The sequence below is a fragment of the Myotis davidii genome, unplaced genomic scaffold (assembly GCF_000327345.1).
Source record: "Myotis davidii unplaced genomic scaffold, ASM32734v1 scaffold1449, whole genome shotgun sequence".
In the NCBI taxonomy this organism is placed as follows: Eukaryota; Metazoa; Chordata; class Mammalia; order Chiroptera; family Vespertilionidae; genus Myotis; species Myotis davidii.
This window is the reverse complement of record NW_006300215.1, coordinates 63,470-74,677: the sequence shown is the minus strand read 5'-3', so window position 1 is coordinate 74,677 and position 11,208 is coordinate 63,470. Positions and strand designations below refer to the sequence as shown.

The following is an 11,208-nucleotide window of genomic DNA, read 5'->3' as shown; positions in this document are numbered from 1 at the left end:
TGTGATAAAGGACCAACTAGAAATTAAGCATACACTGACTGAAATAAAGAATATTATACAGCTCCCAACAGCAGAGTAGAGGATTGCAAGAATCAAGTCAACGATTTGAAATACGAAGAAGCAAAAAACACCCAACCAGAAAAGCAAAATGAAAAAAGAATCCAAAAATATAGGGTAGTTATTTTTTAAATAATGCTCAGATTCTGATTTCTAATATATATTCTTGATTAAAACCCACATGAGCAGGAAAATAGATAGTGCTTGTGCCTGGAGCAAAAATGTCCACACAGAAGTCCTTGTTGGCATGTGGTGCAAACAGAAAGAGGGAGTCTTTCAGAGCCTTTCTATTTGTTCCATATGGCACTGAGCTGAAGGACTTCTCCTTTTTGCACTGTTTGTTCCAGTTTTCAACTTGGTTTTCTTTTTCCTTCCACATTCAGGAGGCAAATTCCTTTACTGTTCATTCACCTCAGTCTACCCCCCACCCCAACTCTACTTGTATAGATTTCTTTCTCTTTTGTTGTGAAAGGTGGTGGCTTTTTAAGAGAGGAAGTTTAGCTCTCATTGGATTTATTATTTGCAGTTTTTGAGAATGTAGACCTTCTTCCTCACTCTCTCCTATCTGAAGGAGCCCCTACAAGTGCATTGTAGCATTCTGAAGAAATGTTTCCAGCTCCGCACTGTCCCCTCAGAGTACTTGCAAAGATCATTGCTGAGCTTTTCAACCAAAATTATATTAAAAGACATTTCTGAATGTGTTTCTGCTGACAGATTCAAGGAGATCATTACTATGAGGGGGAAAAATTACTTTATTTCACTATAGGGTAGATGAGTGACCCCCATCACCATTTGTAAGAACTCTGAGCACAGGTCAGAGAAAATGGGCCACTGACAGAGAGACATATGTGCTCACTGTGCACACAGACATAACAAACACCTCACTGATTTTACAAATATTTACTTAGTGCCTACTAAGTGCCAGGCACTGTACTTGGTGTGGAGCTAGAAGACATAGCCCCCGTTATGCAGTTTTCAGCCTAATAATCTAGCAGGGAAGAAAAACAAAAATCAAATAAAGCAAGTGGAATCATTACACAGTTGCCACGACAAAGAGTAACCATAGAGGGCAGAGCTGACCTAGAATGTGGTCTGGTAAGGGCTTTCTGAAACAGCATGAGAAGGACCAGCCTCTCAAGTAGCTGACAGAGGAATTCCAGGCAGAGGACCAGCATGTGCAAAGACCTGGCAAGGAAAGAGCTTGGTGTGTTTAGGAAACAGAGATGTGCTTGGTGTGACTGCAGTATGCAAGGAACAGAATGGCCAAGGAGAAGTTCCACAGGAAAGGCCATGAGGAAGACAGATTTTATTCTAACTGAGGCAGGTGTCCATCAAAGGGGGAATAATGTGATCTAATTAACTTTTTTTATGGATCATGCTGGTTGTGCTGTGGAGAACTGTGGGAAAGTGAGCATGACATGTGGGAGGCTAGTTAGGAGGCTGTTGCATTGGTGCAGGCTAAAGATGATGGTGGCCTGGATGCAAAGAATCATGATGCCTTGAGATCTAGTCTGGAAGCAGAATCACAGGACTTCCATGCACTTGGTGTGGGAAGTAGAGTGAGACAAAGGAGAAATCAAGACTGACTCCTAGGTTTCTGACTTGAGGAATCATGTGGATAGTAGTGTCATTTACAAAGTTAGGGAGGACTGGTTAGGGGAAGGGAGAACTCAAGAACTCAGTTTAGACATTAAACTCTAGATGTTATTTATATCTATGGATGAGATCACCTAGAGAGATGGTGTTCGGGGGAAGAAAAGAAGTCTCAGGACAGCAAGTGGAATCATTACACAGTTGGTCACCTAAATATAAACACCTGTATTTAGAGGTATAGGAGTCTGCAAAGAAGAGGTCCATGAGTAAAGGGGAAGCCAGCAGTGTTGAGGGTCCTTAGAACTCAGCTTGAACAGTGTGTGAAAAAGAGTAGCCACTGTGATAGGGACTGAGTGACAGAAAGAAGAGTCCTTTGGGGTTGGCAATTCAGGGATCATTGGTTGACCTTGACAAGAGCAAATTCAGCAGAGTGGCAGAGTAAAAGCTAGCTAGGGATAGATGGAGGAGCGAATGAAAATGAGGAAGTGGATCCTGGCTGGGTGGTTTAGTTGGTTGGAGCATCATCCTGTACACCAAAAGGGTTTGAGTTCTAGTCAGGGCACACACCTAGGCTGTGGGTTCAATCACCCATCCCAGGCACATACAGAAGGCAACCTATTGATGTTTTTCTCTCACATTGATGTTTGTCTCTCTCTCTCTCCATTACTTTCTCCCTAAAAATCAATAAACATATCCTCAAGTGAGAATAAAAATAAATAAATAATTTTTTAATGAGGAAGTGGAGATAGCATAAGTTAACTCCTTTGAGTATTTGAGCTCTAAAAGGAAGCAAAGAAATGGAGCAACATGTGGAGGAGAGTTGAAAGGGTGGGAGACAGCAGGGTTGCAGAGTGAATAAAAAAGGAATCCCTGGAAAGGTGTCAGAAGATGGGGTCCAGATCCATGAGGAGGAGCTGGCTTTTGAGGGGGCAAAGTAGAAGAAAGAGGATCAAAGCGGGTGTTGGATGGTGAGAATATGAAGTGCTTTTCATCTGTTATACCTGATGGTTCCTCCTTATTTTCAGTGGACTATGTGGTGAGGTCATTGGCTGACAATAGGGATAGAACAGAAAGCTAGGAAGAGACAGGCAAGTTAGGTCAGGGAGGAAAAGCAAGTCTTCTTTTAAAAGAACACATGCAATAGGCTCATCTGGAAGGGCTGAGCACCCAGTTGAGGTTTGTTAACACAATTCAATGGAGTAATTTTCTCTAGTGCTCTCTAAAGAGGATTCTTGCTTCCTCCACAAGCAGTTATTTCACTTGCCAGAAAATGTAGCCCTGTTCAGGTGCTAACACAGACAGCTTCAGAAATACCTACCAGGGCTAGAGGCTCTCTGTGAAATGAAACCTACATGGGCACTTGGGAACAAGGAATACCCAGCAAGTGTGATGGAGGGGGAAATGGATGCAGGGAGGAATTTTTTGTCATTCTTCCCCATACCCTTCAAAGTGCTCATTTCTACAATAATTGGGTCCAACGATAGTCAAAACCTGCTTTCACTGCGCATTCAAGATTTGTATACTTTTTCTTTCCATTACTGCTAACAACTTTTTTATTGAATTTTCATGTAACCAAATATATGATGTGCTCACAGAGCAGGTGCATGCATAAATAGAAGAAACCCAATATCAAGTGGTATCAGAGCTCCAACCATCAGAAAATAGATTAAACCTTCCTAAGGCAAAACATATTATGATGCCTAAGGATTGATTGAGGGCTTTTCTATACATTCCAGAACACCCACAAGCAATAGCTGACACGCCCCTGTTTTCTCCCAGCTGATCCTATAAGCCAATGATTGTCAACCATGTACTGCAAGAATTGCTAAAACATGCAAAACCTGACTATTTAGTCAGGGCCACTGACCTCTTTTCCCTTAGATTGTCAAATTAAAAAAAAATGACAACAGTCAACACAATAGCCGTCCTGTGTGAATGAATCAAAATTATACCTATTTTCTGTGTCAGATCGACAAAAAATAGAATATATTTTTGGTGTGCTACAAAATTTTAGTAATTAGTTTATGTATGCCATGAGATGCTATAGACAGGATTCATGTCTGCGGGATTCACTTTAAACAGTTACTCACAAGGCATCAGTAGATAGTCCACAGCTGCCCCTTTTGATGCTGCTACTAATAGTACTGACTGGCCTAAGGCTGTGGCCTCCAAAGATTTGAAAACCCCTCAGAGCCATAGAGGACGTTGTGTCCTATGAGACTGTCCATGGCCCTCTGTTGCTTTGTTACTCCTACCCAAGGCATCCTCACCCTCAGCAGAGGTAAGGAAACACTTTCTCCCAACTGGCACAGGTGGCATATGAGGCAGGCCACCCTTGGAGCCTGCAGGCAGACAGAAAGCATGCCAAGAGGATGGACAGGCCAACCTTGCCAGATCAAAGCCCAGTATGAAAGGGAGTTGAGGCTAGTGGTGAGGTTTGAGGTTATGGAGAATGAGGAATGTAGAGACAGACTTGACTATTTGCCACAGATCTTTTGACAAGCACTTAACAAGGCCAGTGTTTCAGGCACTTTCTGGGACTGAAAGTTCTCATTGCTTAAGCGTTGTGTCAGCTATTTTACATACATTTCCCATTCAATTCTTGCACCAACAGTATGTTACAGGTGACAAAAATCAGGTTGATGGAAATTAAGTGGCATGGTGATACAGGCAGTGAGGACAAATTCAACTAGGGTCAGTACTGATGGTCACAGGACTATCTTACCACTGTGAAAAAGGAAGTGGTAGAGGCTTGTTTTCTACTTTTTTCCTGGTCATTGAGAAGAGATAGAAACACATCAAAACAAAACAAAAAGCAGCAATTTATCCATAATCTGACCAACCAGAGTAAAGGATTTGGGAATTTTTGTATATTTCCTAGAGAAGGTTTTTGATGATGGAAGTGACATTATTTTAAGATGAAGCTGACAGCAGGAGAAGCAGCTTTTAGAGTCTGCTGTTTGAGGGTTAATGTAGGTACATGGAGCAGCAGCTACTCTCCATGCAGAACCCACAATGCATGGGCACTGCCCTAGCTCCTTTGCTGGGATGCTTTCCTCACTCAGCCCTAATAGGCAGGTATTGCTTCCCAGGTGGAGAAACTCTCCTGATGGGGGTCATCACTAGTAAGAGGAAGGTCCCTATGTGCAACTGAAGCTCAGGTGGGTCTGATGGCAGAGTGTCTTCCCATTGGGCTGTGCTGTTGGAGCTCTGGGCACCTAAGGAAGTTGTGGGAATGGAGAGGAAGGCTTGGTGCAGGCTGCCTGTTCCATGGGGAGAACTACATGACTCGTAGTGTTTCCACTTGTTCTGCAGGTCTTCAGGGAAGGCTGTGCTATTCCCCTGCCCCATCTCAGCCTCCTCCCAGGAGAGCAGTTTTTATGTGAACTACATAAAGAAAGGAAAAAGAGTCAGATGAGATCAATTGAAGGCCAGGGCTTCTCTGCAGTATTCCTGAACTCAGAGGCTAGGACCCCATCACACCCCCTCCTCTTCTGAAAAGTCAGCGGGAGAATCAAGCAGCTTTCCTTGACATGGGAGAAGGTGGTCAGAGGCTCCTAACTGGGGACCCAGGGCATGAGGGCCTCTGGATGCTGTATGTTCACCTGTCTGGGGAGAGACTCCATGCCATCAGCAGACCCTCACAGGCTCTGTCACCCAAACAAGCCTGAGAACCCTGCCCCAGAGTGGGTGGAGTGTTCCTAGGAAGCTGACAATCAGAATCAAGATCCAGTGATGTTTCAGAATCACTGGAATTGAATTTTTTAATGTTCTTGAGTCACAGGAAGGAATGTACTTCAGAGCAAAAGGTGTACTGTTTTCACTGAATCTTTGGGCCTCGGTGATTATAATTGACCTGAAGGGAAGTGTCCTAAAGCATAGTTAATGCACAGGCCAGAGTGCCCACAACACAGTGCCCATATTTAACGCATAGGCCACAGACCCCTTGGTCTCACTGGACTACACAAAGTAAGAACTCCAAGCTCCAAAAGAAAGGGTATGCAGTACATGAACAGCAGGTGGTATCTGTGGCAGTGACTAGCAAGTAAAGGTAACCAGGAGAACTGTCTCCTGGCATGTGGAGGACTACAGGTGGCGATGATCAGAGACCAGGAAGACAGCAAAAATCAGAGGACTCCTCAGCACAAAGGGCAGCCTCAGTACATTCCACACACTTCCTCACTTCCCATCCACCTGTCGCCACTGTGGCAGATCTGCTGTGAGTGGAAGCAGGTTGCCATGCTCTGCAGCAGGGGCCTTAGGAAATGGCCTGCAAGTCATGGTGAAGAGGTCCTCCCTCTCATTCCCCATCAGTAGATGAATGGATAAATAAAGCTCTGGGACATTTACACTATTGGAATACTATGCAGCTATAAAAAAAGTGGGATCTCTTACCCTTTGGGATAGCATGGATGAACCTGGAAAATATTATAGTAAGTGAAATAAGCCAAACTAAGAAAGACAAATATCACATGATCTCACTTATTTGTGGAATCTAATGAACAAAATGAGTTGAGCAACAAAATAAGACCTGAAGCATGGAGGCATGAACAGACTGACATACCTTGATGTGGGGTTGGGGGGATGAGAAGAAATAAACCAAAAAACTTACATACTTACATACATAGCCCATGGACACAGGCAATAAGGTAGTGAAGATCTGAGGGGGCTGGAAAGAGGGGAAGGAAAGGGAGGAAAATGGGAGATATATGTAATACTATCAACAATAAAAAATCCTATATAATAAAACCCTAATATGCAAATAGATTGAACGGCGGAACAACCGATCACTATGACGTGCACTGACCACTAGGGGGCTGACGCTCAATGCAGGAGCTGCCCCCTGGTGGTCAGTGTGCTCCCACAGGGGGAGCGCTGCTCAGCCAGAAGCCAGGCTCATGGCTGGTGAGTGCAGCAGCGGTGGCGGGAAGCTCTCCCGCCTCCACAGCAGCACTAAGGACCCCTCAGGGTCCCTGACTGCGAGAGGGCACAGGCCATGCTGAGGGACTCCCCCCAGTGCATGAATGTCATGTACCAGGGCCTCTAGTAAATAAAATAAACCTCCTTCTTCTTCTAAAGACACTGATTATTGAATTGAGGGCCCATCCTAATCCAGCATGACTTCCTAACTCGATTACATCTGCAGAGGCCTTATTTCCAAATAAGGTCACATTCACAAGTGCCAGGGCTAGAATTTGAATTTATCTTTTTGGAGAATATGACTCTGCCCACACTTCAGATACAGACACTACATCCTCTGCTCACTGGAGCAGTAATAGAGGGAGGAGAGCAGTAATTCATTTCTGCAGCATTTATTAAGCCACTGACATGTACCAGGTCAGTCCCCGGTAGTGAGGGTACCACAGTAAATAAGACAGATGAGGTGCCTGTCCCCATGGATCTCACAGTGCTATGCAGAGGGACAATACAAACAAATTGACTAGCAAAACCACCTCAGGGGCAGTAAGAACTGTCATCCCAGCTGCTCCAAAGTGCCATCCAGGAGGTGGAAAACTTTGTGGGCCTCCTATGAGCAAACAGCTGGTGTTTGTATCTTGCAAAGATTTTGAAACAATGGACATACGTGACAGCATCAGCCCATGCCATATGCCAGGGAAGCATAGGGACAGCCGAGGACTATCAGCCCATGTAATATAGAAACACAACATGGAAAGCCCCATAATCTCTCTAGACCTCCACTCTCTCTACCGTTTACTACTATTTTGCCCTGATAATATTGCAGCTGTTTCTTGTAAGGTTTTAAATTTCAATTTCAGCAGAAATAGTTAGTGGCTTGTCACAGTTGCCACTTAGGCTTCCCCTCAGTACATCTATCTTTCAGGAATTTATGACTTGTAACAGACTGCAAATGTTAGCTGGTGGAAAAGACAAATAATGATACAGGGTGAGTTTGCAGCCTCTTTGCTGATTTATAGAAGCTGTTTCCAGAAAAACACCGCCTGCTAATTAAACAAGCCCCTCTCTTCTGTGAGATGAAAACATGGGAAAATAATGTCCTGTCAAGTGGAGGGCAGCCACCTAGTAGATTGTTTCCTAAGCAAACTGACTTCTCGGGGACAGCAGGAGTGCTCTGACCTTGAAAGCAGGTGACAAACCTAAGTTATGAAAGTTCCCACACCCTGTGGGCTGGTATCATCATTAGCAACCGTTTGCAGATGGGAAACATGAGGCGATGGCCAGACTCATTTTGCCCAGGTCAACAAGGAACCTGTGTGACTCAAGGGAGAACTAAGGAAGCCTCTACCCAGGCTGCCTGGTCCTCCTTGGAGACCGCAGTCTCTCCTCTGCATTCATTTCCAAACTGCTATGAAAAGACTCTGTCCATCAGCTCAGTTGCCAGGACAAGAACTCCACCATGCTTAATCACTGAGCGGGTCTGCTCTGAGTGCACTTTCATGGCCTGAGGTGCCATCTCAAGAAGCTAAATTTGTGACAATTTCCATTATCTTTACATAGTAAGTATATATTCTTTAGTTTGGCAGTTTTTTTAAACACATCAAAATTATTTATTACTAGAGGCCCAGTGTATGAAATTTGTGCACAGGTGTAGTCCCTAGGCCTAGCTGGTGATCGAAGCACGAGCATCTGGAGTGGAAGAGCAGGTCCCAGCTAATGTGTGGGCCCTGGGCAATACCCGGGCCCCTGGAACCCTGCAGACCCCCCTCTGCCTGAGTCACGGTGCCCGAGTCCCCATGTGGAGATGCAGTTAGCGTGGCCAGATGCCATGAGCATGGGTCTCTGGGCCGCCCAGCAGTGCCACATGGAAGCTGGCCGACCTCACAGACTGGCTCCTGTGCAAACCTATGGGGAGCCTGACCAGACCCTGCGGTTCTGGCAGCTGTGGCCTGGCTCACCCAGAAGAGGCCGTGCGGGTGCAGGGCAGGCTCCTCTCAGGCACCTGACACCTGAGCATGGGGGCTTCTCTGGGGCACAAGCCCTGGCGTCCAGGGGAGGGTAGCAGGGGGAGTGAGAGCGAGCTCGGTGAACACCTCGCATTCTCACCACACCTCCATCCCCATCACCCCCAACCCCAAGTAACCAGCGAGAGGTTGCACCCCTCCACACACACCACCCAAGTGCCAGGAGAGGTTGGTCGCCACCACCTACACCCAGTTCCCCATCCCAGCCTGGGGCCCAGCTCCGATCAGGCGATCAGGGCCTGCCAGCCACTGGTCAGTGTCTGTAGGACAATAGGTCGGGGCCGCCCCGCCAACCCCCTGCCCAGCTCTCTCAGCACCTGGGAGCTGGGTGGCAGCCCCAACCCCTGCCACTGCCGCTGTTCACTGTCTGCAGGGTGATTGGTGGGGCGATTCGGCCTCTGCTCGCATCCACCTTTGCTTAGGGATGCCCACTCACCTGCTCCACCATCCCCACCATCCCGCTGCTCTCATAGGGGCCCATCAAGGCCACAGTGCTATCAGCACTGTGTTGCCAATGCCCGCCATGTTCTGCACCTCCCCCTGGTGGTCAGCACACATCATAGCGAGCAATAGAACTCCTGATGGAACAATTTGCATATTAGGCCTTTATTATATAGGATAAGAAATCAAAATCGGCCCGGCAGCGGCGGCCCAGCTGTGGCCCGGCGGCTGTGGGCTGTCAGGGTCCCTGGGGGCCAGCCGCCCTCAGATGAGCAGGAGGGGGCGCCTGGTGGGCCTGGCCTTCTGCATCTGCTACCTGGCGGCCCACCTCACCAACAAGTACGTCCTATCTGTCTTGAAATTTACCTGCCCTATGTTCCAAGGGTGGCAGACGTTAGTTGGTGGACTTTTACTTCATGTGTCATGGAAACTGGTCTGGGTGGAGATCAACAGCAGTTCAAGATCTGATGTTTTCGCGTAGCTTCCTGCTTCAGTGCTGTTTGTGGGCATAATCTATGCCGGTTTCAGAGCATTATCCAGACTGGCCATTTCTGTGTTTCTCACTTTGCACAATGCAGCTGAAGTCATCGTCTGTGGGCACCGAATGTGTTTTCGGAAAGAGAAAACGCCTCCTTCCAAGATCTGTAGTGCCCTCCTGCTCCTGGCCGCTGGGGGGAGCCTCCCCTTTAATGATGCCCAGTTTGATCCAGATGGGTACTTCTGGGCTGTAATTCACTTACTCAGTGTAGGGGCCTGTAAGATTCTCCAGACGTCCCTGAAGCCCAGGGCGCTGAGTGACATCGACCAGCAGTACCTAAACTATATATTCAGCGTGGCGCTCCTGGCAGCTGCAGTGCATCCCACAGGTGACCTCCTCCGCACCCTGGACTTCCCCTTGTATGTCTACAGATTCCACGGCAGCTGCTGCGCCAGTGGCCTTTTGGAGTTCCTCGTCACACTCAGCGCCGTGAAGCTGAAGAGCCTGGTGGCCCCCGGGCAGTCTGCGGCCTGGCTGCTCTTGGCTCAGGTGGCCACAGCTGGTTCCTCAATGCTGCTGTTCGAGGGCGTCCTGACCAGGGAGGCCCTGGGATGCCTCCTGCTCGATGGTCTGGGAGAGGCCTTGCTGGTTTTCTCAGAGAGGAGGGGCGCCCCGAGATGACGAGGTGACGATGGAAAGGGAGATGGGACACCCGGCGTGGGAGCAGATGCCCAGTGGTGGAGCTCGGACGAGGGTGAGGAAGCCGAGCACCGCTGGGGCCCGCTTCCCCTGTGCCAGGAGATCTCTGGTCTCTGGCTGCAGAGAATGGACCGGTGCCTCTTCCTCGAGAGGCTCGCCTGAGCCCCACCTCTGGGTGTGCGGACGCCTGCGGACGACCCTTGGAGGCGCCGCTCACCTGCCTGGCCTTCGGGCCGCCTGCTGGAGCCGGCACAGGCGCTGCTCTCCCTGCTCACGCTCCGTGGGGGCCGCCCCGGCATTTGGGGTTTGTTTTGTGTGTTTACATCTTCGGAGCCTCCGGGACATCCCTTCCTCGTGCTCGTGCAGGCTGTTCCGAGCCTCACCCACCCACTCACGGGGATCCCTCCCGAGGGCGTCCATGGCTCGGCCATGAGAAGCCAGCAGGGGCCATCGCCCCAGAGCGGGTGCCGAAGCCATGACGTGCGCGTGTTCCTTCTGTTGGGTTGTGTCATATTAAGTTTACACTTTTTCCCCGCTCACCATTCAGTTAACCTGACACGAAACGATCACCACAGAAAAGAGATGGATAAGCCGAGGGTGTCCTCGTGGGCAAGGGAAAAGAAACAGGCATCTAACATGGACACACACACCTGTTATAGTCACTTCCTAAAGCTCTGAATCCATTCATTCCCCATATCTGAAGAGGTTCCAGTCATTGAACACAAGTATACTTTTCAGGCCAATTAAAGGTTGGATTAAAGCTCTAAACCAGGGGTACTCAAACTGCGGCCCGTGGGCCACATGCATATACAAATATTGTATTTGTTCCCGTTTTGTTTTTTTACTTCAAAATAAGATATGTGCAGTGTGCATAGGAATTTGTTCATAGTTTTTTTTTTTTTAAACTATAGTCCAGCCCTCCAACGGTCTGAGGGACAGTAAACTGGCCCCCTGTTTAAAAAGTTTGAGGACCCCTGATCTAAACTGTGCCTCAATGGT

General features: G+C 47.9%; 1 pseudogene; it reads left to right on the top strand.

Annotated features, from left to right (window-relative positions):
• The first annotated feature begins 9,230 nt into the window (after positions 1-9,230).
• LOC102773130 lies at positions 9,231-10,977 on the top strand (annotated as a pseudogene).
• Positions 10,978-11,208: the final 231 nt, after the last annotated feature.